The 19646-nt window shown below is 46.4% G+C and overlaps 1 protein-coding gene across 1 annotated transcript in view; it reads right to left on the reverse strand.

The window, feature by feature from the left end:
- The window catches only part of LOC141101687 (uncharacterized), a 35362-nt gene extending 31699 nt beyond the window's left edge, over positions 1 to 3663 (reverse strand). The window contains exon 1 of the mRNA XM_073590964.1: positions 3441 to 3663. The gene's annotated coding sequence lies outside the window, so the exon portion shown is untranslated. The remainder of the gene's footprint in view (positions 1 to 3440) is intronic.
- Between the last annotated feature and the right edge of the window lie 15983 nt (positions 3664 to 19646).

A 19646-nucleotide genomic window follows, 5' to 3' on the forward strand; every position in this document is an offset into this window, starting at 1 on the left:
CCTCTTGAAGCTCATCAAAATGTTTTCTTTTTCGAAAATATGCAAAAAAAATTTATTGAAGTAAAAAAAAAAAAAAGAATGCCAAGAGTGTGCAAAGCAGTAATCAAAGCAAAAGGTGGCTACTTTGAAGAACCTAGAATATAAGACATATTTTCAGTTGGTTTACACTTTTTTGTTTATTATATTATTCCACATGTGTTAATTCATAGTTTTGATGCCTTCAGAGTGAATCTACAATCTTCATACTCATGAAAATAAAGAAAACTCTTTGAATGAGAAGGTGTGTCCAACCTTTTGGTCTGTACTGTATATACTGTGTGTGTATATATATATATACACACACACACACATATATCATGTCATTTTAATAGTATATTCTAAAGTATTAATATTACAAGACCTTTACTAAATAGCCTTATAGACTGCGCTGCTGGTCACGGGTTGTCATACTGCCTATCCCTATTAACTAGGGATTCCCATCAATGGGCAACATCCATTTCTGGTGCACACCACTGATCTCCATACCAGATTGCCCGCCACGTGGGTGCACAGATCCCATTTTAGTAGCCATTGCAGGGGAAATGTCTGGCTGGCGACGGCTTCCTTCAGCAAAAACAGCATTTACCAAGAGCAGGACCCCAGTGACCAGAGCAACACAGACTGCAAACTGAAACATGTCCATTTACCATAAGAGACCAACTTAAGTATTATTTTTTAATTTTATTTAGCTGTTTAGAGTCTGCATTTACTTTTTTTTTTTTTTAATTGTTACAGTATCTGTTCAATGTACTGTATATGCCAGGAAAAGCTCCTGACATATAGGTTAAACAGAGGCTGTCACTAGTGATGCGCGAACGTGCTCAGATAACGTCTCATCCGAGTATATTGGACGTGCTTGAGTAACATGTTAGACAGCCTGAACACATGCAAGAATAGCCTGTTTGTTAGGGAATACCCCACGTGTTCAGGCTGCCCAACAGCCACAAAACATGCAGCCGCAGGGACTCGAACATAATATACGACCACACCCAAGATACTAGGTACCTCCTAAGCCTGCTCGGATAAGACGTTATCCGAGCACGGTCGCCCATTGCTATCTGTGACAGATGCCTAATAATGGCATCTGTTGGGCTTTAATGGAATAAGACTTTAAGTGATATTCTTAAAATAAAAATGCATCTCCTTCCTGAAGGATAGGGGGATAACTTACTGACCACCAGGTGTCCAACCACTAGGATGTCTAGCAATCCCAAGAACAGAGCTCTGGATTCAGGGAACTTGCTGCAGCCCTGTCTTGAGAAGAGCGGAGGAGCGCACCCTCCACCTTCTCTCTATTCATCGTCTATAGAACTGCCGGAGAAAGCTGAATACAGCGCCCCGCTATTTCCACTAGTCCTATATACAATTTCAGGAGTGGAGGTGGAGCATGTGCACCTCTGCTTCATTCAAATGATTGGATCCCCAGCCATCAGTAAGCTATCCCTTATTCTTGTGTTTTTGCAGTATACTTACGGCTAGTCAATAAAAGGGCACGCTTGTCTGACTTATATCCCTATGGACATAATTGGAACTTACCCAGTTGAGAAAAATGGCAGCGATGCACCAAAATACCTCATAGGACGCAAGGTAGAATTGGTAAATAACACTGCCCAGAAAGACACAAGCTCGTATAGAGAGCAAGTCTGATATAGCTCATGCAAAGATGACGTTACACAGATTTTTGACAGTTATGTGGTAAATATTAGATATATAAACCCTAAATGTAATACTTACGTGGTCAATATGAAAATTTATGGGGAAAATATTACATGTACGAGTCCTAACTTTGATATCAATGAGTCTCATGAGGTAAATATCACATTTAGGGAGTCAAATAATGCATGTATGATGTAAATATCACATCTATTGAGACAAATATTGCATGTATGGGGTAAATATCGCATGTAGGGAGGCAAATAATGCATGTATAGGGAATATAAAGCATGTAGGGAGACAAATATTGAATGCAAGAGGTAAATATCACACTTATTGAGACAAACATTGCATGTATAGGGTAAATATTGCATGTATAGGGCAAATATTGCATATGTGAGGTAAATATTGCATGTATGCGGTAAATATCACATTTATTGAGACAATGTATCATAGGGTAAATATCGCATGTAGGGAGGCAAATAATGCATGTATGGGGAATATAAAGGATGTACGGAGACAAATATTGCATGCATGATGTAAATATCACATTTATTGAGACAAATATTGCATCTATGGGGTAAATTTTTGCATGTAGGAAGGCAAATACTGCATATATAAGGGAAAAATTGCATGTAGGTAGGCAAATATTGCATATATGAGGTAAATAACACATTCATTGAGACAAATATTGCATGTATGGGGAAAATATTGCATGTAGGGAGGCAAATATAGCATGTATGAGGTAAATATCACATTCATTGAGACAAATACTGCATGTACGGTTTAAAAACCGCACTTAGTGAAGTATATATTGCATGTAGGGTGGCAAATATTGCATGTAGGGAGGCAAATATCACATTTATTGTGACAAATATTGCATCTATGGGGTAAATATTAAATGCATGAGGTAAATATCACATTTATTGAGACAAATGCTGCACGTATGGGTTAAAAACCACACTTAGTGATGTATATATTGCATGTAGGGTGGCGAATATTGCATTTATTGAGACAAATACTGCATGTATGGGTTAAAAACCACGCTTAATGAAGTATATATTGCATGTAGGGTGGCAAATATTGCATGTAGGGAGGCAAATATCACATTTATTGAGACAAATATTGCATGTATGGAGTAAATACTGAATGCATGAGGTAAATGTCATATTTAGGGAGACAAATGCATGCATGAGGTAAATATAGCATGTAGGGAGGCAAATATCACATGTATGACAAATATTGCATGTATGGGGAATATAAAGTATGTAGGGAGACAAATAATGCATGAGGTATAAAGTGCATGTAGTGAAGCAGATATTGCATAAATGGGGTAAATATCACATTTAGGGAGGCAAATATCACATGTATGGGATTTATATTGCATGTAGTGAGGCAAATATGAGGTAAATATTACATTTATGGAAGCAAATATTGAATGTATGAGGTAATTATGACATTTACAGAGGCAAATATTGCATATATCAGGCAAATATCGCATGTATGAATCATAACTTTGACACTTTAAGAGGTAAAGCGGCCCAGAAGATTTTTACACTACATTTTTGGGGATGATTTTAGTTCAGGTCAAAACATAAACGCCTGATACACTCGTCCCCAAGCAACCGCTTCAATACAGCCGCAGTGCACAGCACAAACGCACCACACACGACACAGAAACGCGCTACGTCACACTGACGACGTTATTAGCGCCCCCCATCTTTTTCTCCCCGATACGGCAAACTCACCACACAGGGACCCCCTCAAAAACTTGTCCCCCCCGATGCCACCACGAGAACTGTCACCGCGTGACGTCACTGCCCCTGTCACCTCTGCACCAGTCACGGGGCGCCACGTCACGTCAACAACGCAGCACGTGACCAACGAACGTGACGTCGCGGGCTCCAGGCCCTGCTGCATCTCCCGCCCAATACGAGCATGGATCACATGAGCAGCAGCCACTTCCTCTCTGTTCGACCCTGCTCGCAATCATGCTGGCTAAACCAATCACGTTGAAGAAAATGGAACGTGAACCACGCCTAGGACCTGTATTGACCAATAGAAATTAAAAATCCAAGTCGTCCGTTTGCCGCTTGTTGTGAGACCGAGGCTTGGAACGCAAACGGTGTGGTGGGCGGGGACGAGTTGTTATTGCTGATGATGTTGTCCTCAGGGATTGTGCTGCACAGTTCACACAGTGTATACGAGAGTGCCGACTCGAGCTCTTGGTACCACAGTGATACCGTAATGAGGTTATTCAGGATTAAAAGTAAATATGGCTGTATACTCCCAGAACAGCGCCACCCCTGTCCACAGGTTGTGTGTAGTATTGCTGCTCTGAGCTCTTGTATCAGTGGAACCAAGCTTCAATATTAGACACAGCCAAAGCAGCTGAGCTCTGATTGGCTGCTTCGCTTTTACTCATTAGTGTTGCAGCCAACAACAGGCTGCATTGTTGGGCCCGAGGAGGATGAGTAAAGCATAGTTTCTTCTAACCATCAGCAATGGGAAATGTTTCTTCTGAACGTCAATAATTTCTTCTAGACATCAGCCAATAAGTTTTATTTATCTGAAACTGGAAGCCCCCTTTTAATCTTACAAGGCAGTTAGTGATCAGTGAATGTGCCGGGATAAGGCGTTATCTGAGTATGCTCGTGTGCTAACCGAGTGACTTCAGAGCTCAAATAATATGTTTGAGTTGCCGCGGCTGCTTGTCCCACGGCTGTTCGACAGTCGCAACACGTGCATGGATTGTCTGTTATGCCATCCCTGCATGTGCTTTGACTGTCGAATAGCCACAAGACATGGAGCCGCGCGACGCAAACATAATATTTGAGCGCGCTGAAGTCTCTCGGTTAGCACCTGAGCATGCTCAGATAACACCTTATCCCAGCACGCTCGCTCATCACTAATGCCAACTCAAAGCTTCTAGGAGGCGCCGGGAAAAAGAGAGACCTTGAATAGTTGGAAAATCTGAGTGCCGACAAATTCTCCCCCACCTTCCATAAAATAAGTTTAGGGAGGCTTCAGAGAAAGCAAATGGGCTAAATAGCCCCAGCCAGCTTACCGACAGCCATAAGTGCACAGAACTCCGTCTTGACTGGACGTGGAGTGGTCAAAAGTTAAAAAAATGGGCGTTCCAGCTCCTCAAAAATTTAAAACTTTATTGGACTATTAAAAACATAATATTCGGCAAAAAAACCCTCAAATTATGTGGATGTACCCATAAGGTGCAGAGAGTCTAGCGAGTCGTGACGCGTTTCAATCTGTAATTAGATCTTTGTCACAGCTAAACAACATCTAAAAACATGCAGGTCATATACAGTAGTATATACGGACCGATTTTATAGTTTACCGATGTCAGATGATTTTATTTTAAGGTCCTGAAAGATCTATCATACAAGAACTTAATACTTAATGTGGTAATGTTGTAAGATTAAATGAAAACATATATCAAACAAAATTAATATCAGAAGGTTTAACATCAGTAATGGAACATAATTTCATTCCGTTAATTAAGACCAGTACGATATCTAGTTTCTAGATTATACATCCAGAAAGCCTCACACGTGAGGAGGCGTCTTTTAATGTCTCCTCCACATTTAAGGTTTTTGACTTGCTTGATACCTATAAATATTAAAGAGGAAGTGTTGGAAGTGTTACTATTATGATGTAAAATAAAATGTTTAGCTGCCAGAGAGATGTTACTACAGTGTGTCCGTAAAGTGATGGTGCACTTTTGACCAGTCACTGGAGAGTATACAAGTATACCACTATCCCTGGATCTGACGCCCTTAGGGTAAGTTCACACAGGGCGTTTTTTTATGCTGATTTTCAGCTGCTTTTTTCATTAGCAGCAAAGCCTATGAGATTTCAGAAATCTCATACACACAGATTGGTTTTTTTGTGATCAGGATTTTATGATTTGCAGCGTTTTTTAGGCATACAGCATGTCACTTCTTTCAGCGTTTTTTCAGCGTTTTTCACCCATTGACTTGAATGGATGGTGAAAAAAACGTTGCAAATACACTGGTTGACTTTTTTTTGCGGCGTATTTGCTTCAGGAAAGTCAAGGACAGCCGGATTTGACCTCACAGTCAGCTCTGCTACGTCTAGATGGCAGGCTGAATGGTGATTCCATTCAGCCTGTAATCCAGCAGAGCGGGACCCGAACCTCATTCACTTGAATGAATGGGGTTCGGTTCAATTCAATGTTTGACACGCTGTCATATGAAGTTTACCTCCGGTCACTTGTATCAGATGATGGGACTACTGCTCCCATCATCTGACACCTACAGCCGCTAATTGCAGTGAGAGCAGGAGCAGCGGATGGGAGTATTTATCTGCCGCTCCTGCGCTGTATATATAAAAAAAACAACGGCGTGGGTGTTAGGGCTAGCGGAATGCACCGAGAAAAGAGATGGAATTAAGGTGCGTTCGCAGCCCGGGGTCCACCTTGCAGAGATCTTACCTGCTGCTCGGTAATGACGGAGGATATACGGCAACTAATAAATGAACACACGCAGATTAATGTCACCCGGTGTGCACTGGAGCGAGTACTGTTGCTCCACAGAACCGCGTAGCCGCACAGTGTAAGCAGCGGAGCCTGTTAAGCTCACAGGTCTCAGCCGGATGAGCGCTAGTATGCAGACACAGGACACTGCCCCAAGGACACAGGGTAAGGCCGGCGTCACACTAGAGAGGAATACGGACGAGTGAGAGGCGATAAAAAAACGCATTGCCCATTTACCAATGATTCTCTATGGGGTAGCTCCCATCAGCCGTATTTTTCTCTCGTATTTTCTACAGTCCGTGCCAATCGCAGCATGCTGCAATTGTCAGCGTATTACGACTGTAGTACGCCAATGCAAGTCTATGGGTGCGCAAAAAAATCGCATTACACACAGACCACCCGTGTGACTTGCGAGAAATACGTAAGACTTTTCCTGGTCACAGGAAATGGGCCAATCCATCATCAGGGAGCTTAGACATGCAAATTAGCTCAAATAGCGCTCCAGACATCCAGGAAGTATGCCTCCATGGAGTCCTGCAGCGTCATGTCTGGCCACATTACTGTGGAGCTCCTAATTGTGTTGGTACAGGAAAGGCCCGAACTTTGGGACCAACGGGATGCCCATTATTCTGACCGGGGCCGCAAAGAGGCGGCATGGAGGCGCATCTGAGTGCACATGTTCCCAGACTATGCCCAACGGCCACGTTAGGAGCAACAACACATTCGTAAGTAAATGTCATTTTTGCCAATCAGCTTAAAGGCTAGAAGTGAGCTTTTTTTAAATGTAGCCCCTACAATCCTAGACTGTGTATGTAGGTCTCCCTGTTTGCTAAAGAAAAATTTACATCAAAACCACCCCCTACTAGGCCACGTGACTATGTGAAATGTTAGGAATATTGCTTGGCACAATTCCCAAAGGTTACAGTCCCTTTTCACTTCACATTGCAGTTGAGGATGTGATGAGACTTTGGCGCAGCATCCGCAACCAGTACCAGCGGGAAAGGCAGCAGAGGGCCAGGAGTGGGGCAGCAGCACCGACCAAGCGGAAATACATCTATTTTGACCGCTAGGCATTTTTGGCACCCAGTATGGATCTCAGACCGTAAGTACAGACATCACACCACATGACACATATGCTTTTTAGGGTCAGAGCTACATCTGTTTTTTTTGTACATTTTGTACATTTCCTAACAGAACTCAGTCCAACCTCACAGAGAGGGAGACAGGGTCAGACACTGAGCTCATTATAGACCCAGACGGGGGATGTGAAGAGGTGGCTGGCCCATCTTCTGACCAGAGCTTTTGCAACCCTCAAGCTCCACCAGCATCAGGCCCAGCATCAGGTTCTGCACCTGGTCCAGACCCAGCAGAGCCACCAGCAGCCAGCAACTTAGAAGACCCTGGCAACAGCAGCAGCCCTACTGTCCGTGTTGAGGGGTCCCCCCAGCCTGCAGCCGTAGGCCGCCGTGGGAGACGGAGAAGGGACAACACTTCCTCTGATACCCGGAGGCATGTAGACACAGGTGTCCTAAATTACCTGTCCAGGGCTGCCCAGGATGAGGGTGAAGAGGCATATTCCCGAAGCCTAGCCCGGTACCCCCACCCCTACCCCGTGAGGTGAGGCTACGTGTGCACGGATCCTTTCAGATCCTAATTGATGCATGCACACACCCCAATGACCCATATGAGTTGTTTGAGTATCTTGAGAGGTGGCAGCTCTCAACCCGTAACCGTCTCCGTCTTGTCCGACAACCAGCTGTGCATGCTCAATTAGGATCTGAGTGTCCGCCTGCATGTGAGCCTACACCTCCACCCATTCTCCCCCCAAACCAACCTTAGCTACAACAGGGCCAAATGGCAGCCTATAACCAACCTGCCCAATATAGCCACTTGTACAGACCTGGTGTTGGAGGCTGGCCCCAATCTGGGTTTGGACGACATGGTCATATTGGGGGGTATGATGGACATGGCTACAATCAGCCACAGGATTATAATCGACAGTATCCTTATGGTCTCTTTGGTGCGCAGCTGCAGGAACATGGCCACATCTTCCCACAGGGCCAAGATCATCCACCCCAACAGGGTGATGGTCAAGCTGGGCTCCCCAACCCCCAACAAAGAGATGAAGGCCTCCCGCCATCACCTCCGCCAAGCTACCAGCAATTATAAAATAGCTAATTGTTTTGTAAATTTTTTTTGTTGGTATTTATAATTTCTTGTTACCTCTTTGTGTGTCAAAAAATGACAATGTTATATACAGAAAAGGCTAAATGGCCTGGGCAATATCTGCCATATGACAAAAATATGGTACACCGTATTGTAAGCAATTTTTTTAATTTATAAAACCTTTGAAAATGCAGCTTTGGCCTTCTTCATGAATTATTTTAGGCATTCGAATAAGTCAACTTTATCACATATAAACAGACAACACAAATCAGAGAAGACCAAACCAAAAAAATTATATACACATAAGAACATCACAACATAGATACAGCCTGATTTTGCCAGGTAGTAGAACCATGAGTTGAAACAAAATACTGGGTGAACACATCACGTACTTTGAGTCCTAAGAGAGGACGCCGTAAAGGGAGCACATGTGGCGTAGACCTATCCCCATTGTCCACCACACCTTCAGTCACATCAGATGAGGAGCAATCATGCAGTCTAGTGAAGTTATGGAGGACCACACAAGCTTTGATGACCTCATTGACGTTGACTTCACTCAGCTGAATGGCAGACTGGAGGACACGCCATTTGGCACAAAGAATGCCAAAGGCGCACTCCACCAGTCTTCGGGCACGTGAAAGGCGCACATTAAAAATCCTGCACTGGTGGTCAAGGTTTCTGCGTGGGTATGGCCTCATGACATGCCTGGTCAATTGGAAGGCTTCATCCCCCACGAGGACATAAGGCACCGCTTCTTGATTTCAGCCTGGCAGCTGACGTAGTGGTGGTAGGTCCAACAGGTTATAGCGCAGCCGCCGACCCATAATGGAAGAACTGAAGACTCTAGAGTCTCCCATTCTTCCCTAAGCCCCAATGTCTACAATTATAAACCTGTAGTTGCTGTCAACCAGAGTGTGATGAGCGTCAGCTTAAGCTGAGTCGTTTTTCCTTTTAGAGTGGACCCTCTGGGCCGTGGCACCCACCCACCTAGTGCGAGCGAACCTAGTGAGAACCCACCCCCTGTACAGGGAGTGTCAGGGGCAAAACCAAGGGGGTGAGCCACCACGGCAGCTGGACCAGACAGCCGGCTCAGGGAGACACTATTGAGTGTCTAGCAACAGGACGAACAGGATATGAAACATAAGCGAGGTCACAGGGTTTCTTCAGCAAACGTGGTTACACACTTTAATCAGATACAAGGCAAAAACAGAATCAGATGCAGGGCACCAACGGTGAAACACGGCAAGGGCACGCCAAAAGTTCAGACATAACACGTGCAGAAAACATACCAGAGTCCAGGGCAGGGTACGTGTTAGAAATCACACATGAGTTCCTAGGAGGGATGCGTGCTAGGACACGCCAGAGTCCAAGACAAGGTGCGCGCCGAAAGACACGCCAGAGTCCAAGGCAGGGTGCGTGCAAGGAGACACGCTAGGATCCAAGACAGGGTGCGATGGCATCGGACTCCGGACTACTGGCAACGACCGACAGGATCCAGGCATCGGAAATCAGCTCCGGACATCAGGCCGCAGTCATCTGGTTCCGGACCTCTGGCAGCGGTCGGCAGGTTTCTGGAATCCGGGAGGCAAGCCAGGGTTCAAGGCAGGGTGCATGCTTGGAGCCACGCCAGGGTTCAAGGCAGGGTGCGTGCTTGGAGACACGCCAGGGTTCATTCAAGGACGGAGGCCTGCGCGTGCAAAGGGCACGCCAGGGACAGGTTCAAGGACGGAGGCCTGCACGTGTAGAGGGGCACGCCAGGGAAAGGTACAGAACAGAGTCCTGCATGTGCAAAGGAACACGCCAGGGTCAGGTTCAAGGACGGAGGCCTGCGCATGCCAAGGGGCATGTCAGGGACAGGTTCAGAGCAGAGTCCTTCGCATGCAAAGGAACACGCCAGGGTCAGGGTTCAAGAACGGAGGCCTGCGTGTGCAGAGTGCACGCCAGGGACAGGTACAAGGACTGAGGCCTGCGTGTGTAGAGGGACACGCCAGGGATAGGTTCAGAGCAGAGTTCTGCATGTGCAAAGAAATACGCCAGGGTCAGGGTTCAAGACAAGGTGCAGACTAGGCAAAACCTGCGCATACTTTTATAGAAGCACGGGGAGGTATGCCAAGGGCAGGCGAGGACCTGCGCGTGCTATAGAGAGCACGTAGAGCACAGTGCAGAAACAGCGTGAAGTGCAAGGAAGCACAGAGAGCATGGCTGGGGCACTGGCTAGCTGATCGGTCTGCAGCACAAACAGGCGGGCAAGACTCCAGCAAACCTGGCTGAGGCATAGCAGGCGACACAGCTGTCACTGACCGACGAGCACAGCTGAAGCAGGCGGGCACGGCTAGGGCGGGCACGGCTGAGGCACAAGTAGGAGGCTAGGAAGGCCATGCGCATGCAAAGGGCACACGAAGCAACAAAGCAAAGCAAGACAAAAAACAAGGCAGAGCTAGGCAGGTACGGAACACGGAGCGGAAACTTAGGCAGAGACACAGAGTCAGATCAGAGCGAGAACAAAGCTAGCAGTGGAGCGTAGGCCGAAGCCCAGAGCCGGACCAAGGCAGAGCCTTGGGACTAGCGTGGAAATGTGCAAGAGAGCACGATAGGACAGAGTCTTGCAGCGGAGCGTAGGCCGAAGCCCAGAGCCGGGTCAAGGCAGAGCCTTCAGACTAGACATGGAAATGTGCAAGAAAGCACCAAAGGGCAGATTACGGAAAACCAGGCAGAGACAAGAAACATGATAAGTACTACAAGGCTCAGAATAGCAAAGACCAGACATGGCGAAACAGGCTAAGGCAGAGAACAGCGGAAGTACTACAAGGCAAAGCAAGGCAAGGACAAACATGGCACGAGAGGCAACACAAGACATGGCATGAGACAGGAGGCAGAGTGCAAGCACAGAGCGTGTGCAGAGACGCACGACAGAGCAGAGTGCAGGGGCACAGAATACAGAGAGTGACCAAACAGACTAAGAAGCCATGCAGGTGTTAGAGTCGGCGGAACGCACCAAATATAAATAATAGGAGGTGCGTTCGCAGCCCGGGGTCCACCGTGCGATAGGTGACTAGACCGCTGCTGGACAATGGCAGATGCACCAGAAGGTGCCGTAGTGCGCACGGGTTAACGTCACCAGAACGCTAGGAGCGGCTCTGTTTAGACACAGAGTCGCTTGGCAAAAATATATTCAAAGGTGCTGGCCCTGTTAACGTCACAGGAGCCGGCGTGTGGCGTCGCAGCCGCGAACACCAATAGCTGCTGGTATTGCAGCGCAGCGGCAGCTAAGGCCGCAAGCGTTGGCGCCGAGAACCGGGTGCCAACGGACGCTAGTGTAGGCGTGGAGCAAGTGGCGTGTAGCTTGCCACAACCCTGGAGCTGACGATACACACTCAGTCACCACTCGTATTATCAGAGGGTAGGGGTTTCATAACGAGTCAGACACCAGTCCATGCATCCATCACCATACACACACAGAATAATATGCTACACTAGCGCATGGCCGAGCCGCCATGCGGGGTTTTTATAGCCATGCGCTTCCGGGACCTTCCAATACTTTAGGAAGGACCAATCAGATCCGACACAGGACCTGCACATGTGACCCCTGCTCTCCACTGAGAGGGCACGTTGCGGGCATGCCCAGTAGCACGGCACGAGGACTTAGCCTCTGGAGCGGTTCCCTGCAAAGCAGGTTGCGCTACCATTGCTGCACCGGAGGTGGCAGCAACATCCAGGCTCACAGAACGAGTCTGAGCAGAATGCCTGGCTCGCCGTGATTGCTGAACAGGAGTTCGAGCGGTCGGAGGAGAATGGGAGACCGCAGGATGTCTGGCTCTAGATTCCCGCTGTGCAGTGCCAGGAATCCGACGCCTAACAGCAGGGAAGCAACACAATACTCAGCCCTGACCATAGGGAGGGACGGACTGATATAGCACTATAGCACCAGTACTTCCGGGTCAGGACCAGGGAGGGACTTTGGGTTCAGATCCTCCAGGATCATAGAGAGCATCGCTAGAACAGCCTGGGCAGAACCATAGAGGAGGTCACATGATCAGGGTTTTCCAGGAATACAGCGGATTGCAGAATCAGAGCAGAGCTGGAACTGTTATGAATGAGTCACCGGAGGAGGAAAAAACACAAGCTAAGTCCAGAAAACCGGAGAGGTTGGTAGCTAGCGGATGGCAGACCCCTAATCCTATTCACCACAACTAACAGTAGCCGTGGGGGGTTCCTACGGTGCCCTAGACTCCTCGTCACAGCCGGAGAGCTAAATAAGCCGAAAGGGGAAATCTAAACTGCCCCAGAGCAGACCCCAAAGCAATAGACAGCCCCCAACATGTATTGTCGGTGAAAAACAGATGAAAACACAGACAGAAAGACAGGCTGAGCAAATGATGGGGCCCAACTAACTAGATAGGAAAGGACAGAAAAGATGTTGGCTGCAATCATGCAAAAAACCCTGCCAAAAATAATGTCCAACACGTCTGATAGAAAAGGCCCTGAAGTCACTAGACTTCAAAATCACCATATCAGCACTCAGGTATATTCTGAAGACAGAGCAAAGAGATCAACTGATCAGAGACAAAAATGGAGTTCAGCCCATCCCAACCAGGGCAGGCTGAACACAAACACTAAGTAAACAGACAAAATCTCATGGAAAAATAGAGAGCAAAAACTTAGCTTTTAGTAGACAGGAACTAAACTGGATGCCAGAGCTCAGAGCAGAAAGGATCACCAGCAACCCTGCAGGGCGTCGGCTGCCTTATATCCACTCAGAAATTCTGGATGTCCAATCACACTCCACCTGTTCAGATGACAGGTTCTTCCCATCCAGATCAATTTCACTACCTCCTTTCACCAGCAGAGGGAGTTCATCAGACATCAGAGGTGAAGGAGAAAATGAACTCATAACAGTACCTCCCCCTTGAGGAGGGGTCACCGAACCCTCATCCACGCCACCAGGGCGATCAGGATGGGCCCGATGAAAAGCACGAACCAATCTTTTGGCATGAATATCGGATGCAGAGACCCAAGAATTATCCTCCTGGCCATAACCCTTCCATTTAACCAAATACTGGATTCTCCGTCTAGCCAGACGAGAGTCCAGTATCTTCTCAACCTCATATTCCACATTACCTTCAGCCAATACAGGGTCAGGAGGTGCCACCACAGGAACTACTGGCTCAACAAACCTCTTCAACAGAGACTTATGAAACACATTATGGATCTTGAATGTAACAGGAAGAGCCAATCGAAACGAGACTGGATTAAGAATCTCCAAAATCTTGTGAGGTCCAATAAATCTAGGTTTAAACTTTGGAGAAGCCACCTTCATAGAGATATTCTTTGATGACAACCAAACCATATCACCCACCTTAAACCGGGGACCAATGGTCCTATGCTGGTTGGAAAACCGCTGGGCCTTTTCCTGGGAGAGAGACAACTTATCCACCACTTGGTCCCAGATCTGGTGCATTCTCTCCACCACAGTGTCAAAACCTGGGCAGGCAGAAGACTCCACCTGCCCTGAAGAGAATCGAGGATGAAACCCAAAGTTACAAAAAAAAAGGTGACATCAAAGTGGCAGAACTAGCTCTATTATTTAAAGCAAATTCAGCCAAGGGCAAAAATGAAACCCAATCATCCTGATCAGCAGAAATAAAACATCTCAAATACGACTGCAAAGTCTGGTTTGTTCTCTCCGTCTGCCCATTGGTCTGAGGGTGAAACGCAGAGGAGAAGGACAACTGAATTCCCAGCTTGGAACAGAAAGTCCTCCAAAATCTAGAAACAAACTGAACTCCTCTGTCAGATACAATGTTTTCAGGAATCCCGTGCAAGCGAACCACCTGTTGCAAAAACAAGGACACCAACTCTGAGGAAGATGGCAACTTAGGGAGTGGTACAAGATGGACCATCTTAGAGAATCTATCACAAATCACCCAAATAACAGTCATTCTCTGAGAGACAGGCATATCAGAGATAAAATCCATTGAAATATGGGTCCATGGCCTCCTGGGCACCGGCAAAGGCATCAATAACCCACTAGAGCGAGAACAGGGTTTAGACCGGGAGCAAGTCCCACAGGACTGCACAAAATTCCTGACATCACAAGACAAGGCGGGCCACCAAAAAGACCGACTCACCAAATCTCTAGTACCAAAAATACCTGGATGACCAGCCAATGCGGAGCAATGAACTTCAGACATTACTCTCTTCCTCCACTGGTCAGGAACATACAATTTTGCAATGGGACAACGCTCAGGTTTGTCCTCCTGAAACTCTACCAGAGCACGTCTCAAATCGGGCGAGATGGCAGAAAGAACTACCCCCTCACCTAAGATGGTAGCAGGCTTGGTCACAATAGGAGAATCAGCAAAGAAATTCCTAGAGAGGGCGTCTGCCTTGACATTCTTAGTGCCCGGAAGAAAAGAGACCACAAAATCAAAACGTGTGAAAAACAAGGCCCACCTAGCCTGTCTAGGATTCAAGCGTTTGGCCGACTCCAGGTAAATCAAATTCTTGTGGTCAGTAAGGACCACAACTTGATGTTTAGCTCCCTCCAAAAAATGTCTCCACTCCTCAAATGCCCATTTCATGGCTAACAGTTCCCGATTCCCCACATCATAGTTAGGTTCGGATGGGGAGAACTTTCGGGAAAAGAAAGCACAGGGATTCATTTTAGATGTTACAGGATCTTTTTGGGACAAAACAGCTCCTGCACCAATCTCAGAAGCGTCCACCTCTACCTGAAACGGGAGTGAGACATCAGGTTGCCGCAAGACCGGAGCAGAAGTGAACCTTCGCTTCAGCTCCTGAAAGGAAGAAACAGCCTCCGGAGACCAATTCAGCACATCAGCACCCTTCTTAGTCAAATCAGTCAATGGTTTGGCAATACCAGAAAAATTAGCTATAAATTTACGATAAAAATTAGCAAAACCCAAAAATTTCTGGAGGGCCTTCAAAGAAGTGAGCTGAACCCAATCATAAATGGCCTGTACCTTGGCCGGGTCCATTTCAATAGTTGACGGAGACAAAATAAATCCCAAAAATGAAATCCTCTGTACCCCAAAAAGGCATTTCGATCCCTTGACATACAGGGAATTCTCCCTTAAGATCCGGACAACAGTCCGAACATGTTCCACATGAGAGTCCCAATCCCTGGAAAAGATCAAAATATCATCCAGATAGATGATCAAAAATTTATCCACAAAATCTGGGAAAATATAGTTCATGAAGCACTGGAAGACACAAGGGGCATTAGTGAGCCCAAAAGGCATCACCATGTACTCAAAATGTCCCTCCGGAGTATTAAACGCCGTCTTCGATTCATCCCCATGCTTAATGCGAATAAGATTATACGCCCCCTGAGGTCAAGCTTGGTAAACCAGCAAGCACCTTTAACTCTGGAGAATAGATCAGAAATCAGGGGTAACGGATACTGATATTTAACAGTAATTTTGTTGAGGGAACGATAGTCAATACAAGGCCTTAATGAACCATCTTTCTTGGCCACGAAAAAAAAAACAGCACCTAAGGGTGAAGAGGATGGTCTAATATAACCCTTCTCCAACGACTCCTTAATATAAGATCGCATAGCCTCGTGCTCAGGTACAGATAAATTGAAAAGTCGACCCTTGGGAAATTTACACCCAGGGCTCAGCTCAATTGCACAGTCATAACTCCTATGAGGAGGCAAAGACGCAGACTCATTCTCACTAAATACATCATAAAAATCAGCCAAATAGTCAGGAACATCATGCGACTGGGGAGAGGTGGAGAAAACAGGAGCGTCACTAAGGGCACACCGACAACCCCAACTCACCACAAAGATTTCCAATCCAAAACTGGATTATGGATTTGCAACCAAGGAAACCCCAGAACAATGGTATCATGCAAATTATGCAACACCAAAAATCTGCAATTTTCTTGATGGTCTGGGGCGACCCGCATTACCACCTGGGTCCAAAACTGAGGTTTATTCTTCGCCAAAAGAGTAGCATCAATACCCCTCAAAGGGATAGGCATCTGCAGAGGTGTCATAGGAAACCCACAACGTTTAGCAAAATCCAAGTCCATCAGATTCAGAGCCTTAGCGGAAAATGTGGACAGGGAGCAAATCAGAGTAATTGCCTTAAGAAACTTAGGTTGAACACCACCCACAGCAAATGTGTGTGCAAAACGTTTCTCTCATTTAGGGCAGACAGAAATAATATGAGAGCCATCTCCACAAAAAAAACACAGCTTATTACGCCTTCTGAACTGCTGACGTTGCACCCTAGACAAAACTCTATCACATTGCATAGGTTCAGACATTTGTTCAACAGGTGGCAACACCTCTCGTGCAGTTTTGCGTTCACGCAAACGCCGATCAACCTGAATGGCTAATGACATAGAATCGTCAAGACCAGAGGGAACAGGAAATCCCACCATAGTATCTTTTACGGTTTCTGACAAACCCTTCCGAAAGAGAGCTGCCAAGGCACCATCATTCCAGGTAGTAAGGACTGCCCACTTTCGGAATTTTTGACAGTACAACTCTGCAGAATCCTGACCCTGGCTCAATGCCAACAGGGCCTTTTCAGCCTGATCAATAGCATTAGGTTCATCATACAACAACCCCAAGGCTTGAAAGAATGCGTTCACATTAGTTAGAATAGGATCATCAGATTTTAAAGAAAACGCCCAATCCTGGGGATCGCCGCGCAGCAAAGAGATGACAATTTTAACCTGCTGCTCGGAGCTCCCCGATGAGTTAGGCTTCAAGGCAAAAAATAATTTACAATTATTCTTAAAATTCAAAAATTTAGACCGATCCCCAAAAAACACATCAGGAGTAGGGATCTTTGGTTCAGCAGCATGTGAAGATGAAAACACAAACACAGACAAAAAGACAGGCTGAGCAAATGATGGGGCCCAACTAACTAGATAGGAAAGGACAGAAAAGATGCTGGCTGCAATCACGCAAAAAACCCTGCCAAAAATAATGTCCAACACGTCTGATAGAAAAGGCCCTGAAGTCACGACTTCAAAATCACTATATCAGCACTCAGGTATATTCTGAAGACAGAGCAAAGAGATCAACTGATCAGAGACAAAAATGGAGTTCAGCCCATCCCAACCAGGGCAGGCTGAACACAAACACTAAGTAAACAGACAAAATCTCATGGAAAAATAGAGAGCAAAAACATAGCTTTTAGTAGACAGGAACTAAACTGGATGCCAGAGCTCAGAGCAGAAAGGATCACCAGCAACCCTGCAGGGCGTCGGCTGCTTTATATCCACTCAGAAATTCCGGATGTCCAATCACACTCCACCTGTTCAGATGACAGGTTCTTCCCATCCAGATCAATTTCACTACCTCATTTCACCAGCAGAGGGAGTTCATCAGACATCAGAGGTGAAGGAGAAAATGAACTCAGAACATGGAACATAGGAAAGGTCACATGATCAGGGGTTTCGAGGAATACAGCAGATTGCAGAATCAGAGCAGGACTGGAACACAGGAAGGGTCACATGATCAGGGGTTTCCAGGAATACAGCAGATTGCAGAATCAGAGCAGGACTGGAACATAGGAAAAGTCACATGATCAGGGGTTTCCAGGAATACAGCGGATTGCAGAGTCAGACAGAGACGGATGGTTACACAGCAACAGCGTGCAGCCATGAGGTAAGGCACGCATGCACACTGCTCCAGGCATCTTGCGGCATGACAGACATGGCGGACATGACAGACATGGTGGACATGACACAGAGCCAACAAAACTACAAAAAAAATTGTTTATAATTATAGAATTGCGACCCTGAGTTCGCCAGCTTAGGCACACGGATGTGCTTCCCATCCAGGGCTCCAATACAATTGGGGAATTGGCAGTGCAACTCAAATCCCCTGGCAATCCTCAACCAGTCTACCATCTTGGGCTCTGGCATGACCAGATGATGAACTCTGGACCAGAGTTCCGAACATGTAGCACGAACGATGTCGGATATTGTCGATCGCCCAATCAAAAACTCCAGATGGAGTGCTGCATAAGAAAGGCCAGTTGTGTGGAACCTACAATTACCAAATGTTGAAAATATATACATTAAAATACATGCTCAAGGATGCACACATTACATATAGATCACCAGAACAGTGTGTAAGTAAGAAGCTAGGCGAACATTACATATACACATGTCCCACGGCTATGTAATGTGGAATAACACATCAAAGTGTTCTAAGTTTCAGAGCATATATTTGGTACCAATACATGATGTTTCTTGGCCAAAAAGGGGTTACTGAGTAAGAGAATTAGTTGAGAAAATAATCATCTACATACATTCTGTAGCTGAGAAATACATACCGTAACGTAAGGAGAAGGCACTCCTCCGCAGAGATACATTTGCGCATCCGGGTGTCCTGGAAGGTGATCCCTGGGTGCACTGTCTCCAACAAAGCATCAAAGGTAGAAACGGTCATCCGACAATAGAGGAAAAACTTGTCAGGATGTGTCCTCAGAGCTGCATAAAGCCTGTGAAAATGGCCTTTATTGAGGCGTTGTCTCAAATGCGGATGCACCCACATGCGTCTCCTCCTCCTCAGATCCACAATCACTGGGTATGGCTGAGCAAAGCGCCTGGAAAAAACCCAGTTGAAGAGAACACGGTCAGTTGGGGTGAACTGAAGTGTGTCAGACATGTTTGCTAACAACCAGCAAGACACCCACACAAGCAGAGCACCAAAATGAGCAGATTGGAGGCTGCCACCCGATGTTGAGGCAATAAATAGGGTTGGTGCTGATGATTTAAATTATGTGCAGGCCTCAAAACTGTTAAATGTCCATTTTGCAAGGTTGCGAGAATAAAACGGTATACGGATCACATACGAATTACATACGGATGCTTACATGAGAAAAATACACGGCCACACCCTGACAACGGATGACATACGGAGCACTATTTAGGGACCATTTATGCGTATTATGGACGTAAAATACGGTCCGTATTTTTCTACCTTGTGTGTGACTCCAGCCTTAGAGTCCCTCTAGTCCACTAGGGCTCGGCGCCGCAGTGCCAGCAAGGAAGCTACTGAAATAGTAACGCACCTAGTGCACACTGCACCGCTCTGGCGGACGCCACTAACCACCCTGACTAGGGTAAGGAAAGCGCTAGACTGCGCACGGCGTCGCGCAGGCAGATGCAGTCACTTAGGTGCCTTGTGCTGAATGGCAGAATATGGTGCTAAGAAAGGTGCTGTGAATTGGAAGCACTGTGGCACTAGACTTAGCCACTACAAGGCGCTGACTTTGACTCT

This window comes from Dendrobates tinctorius, unplaced genomic scaffold (assembly GCF_039654945.1).
Source record: "Dendrobates tinctorius isolate UK_male_01 unplaced genomic scaffold, ASM3965494v1 ptg000120l, whole genome shotgun sequence".
Classification (NCBI taxonomy): domain Eukaryota; kingdom Metazoa; phylum Chordata; class Amphibia; order Anura; family Dendrobatidae; genus Dendrobates; species Dendrobates tinctorius.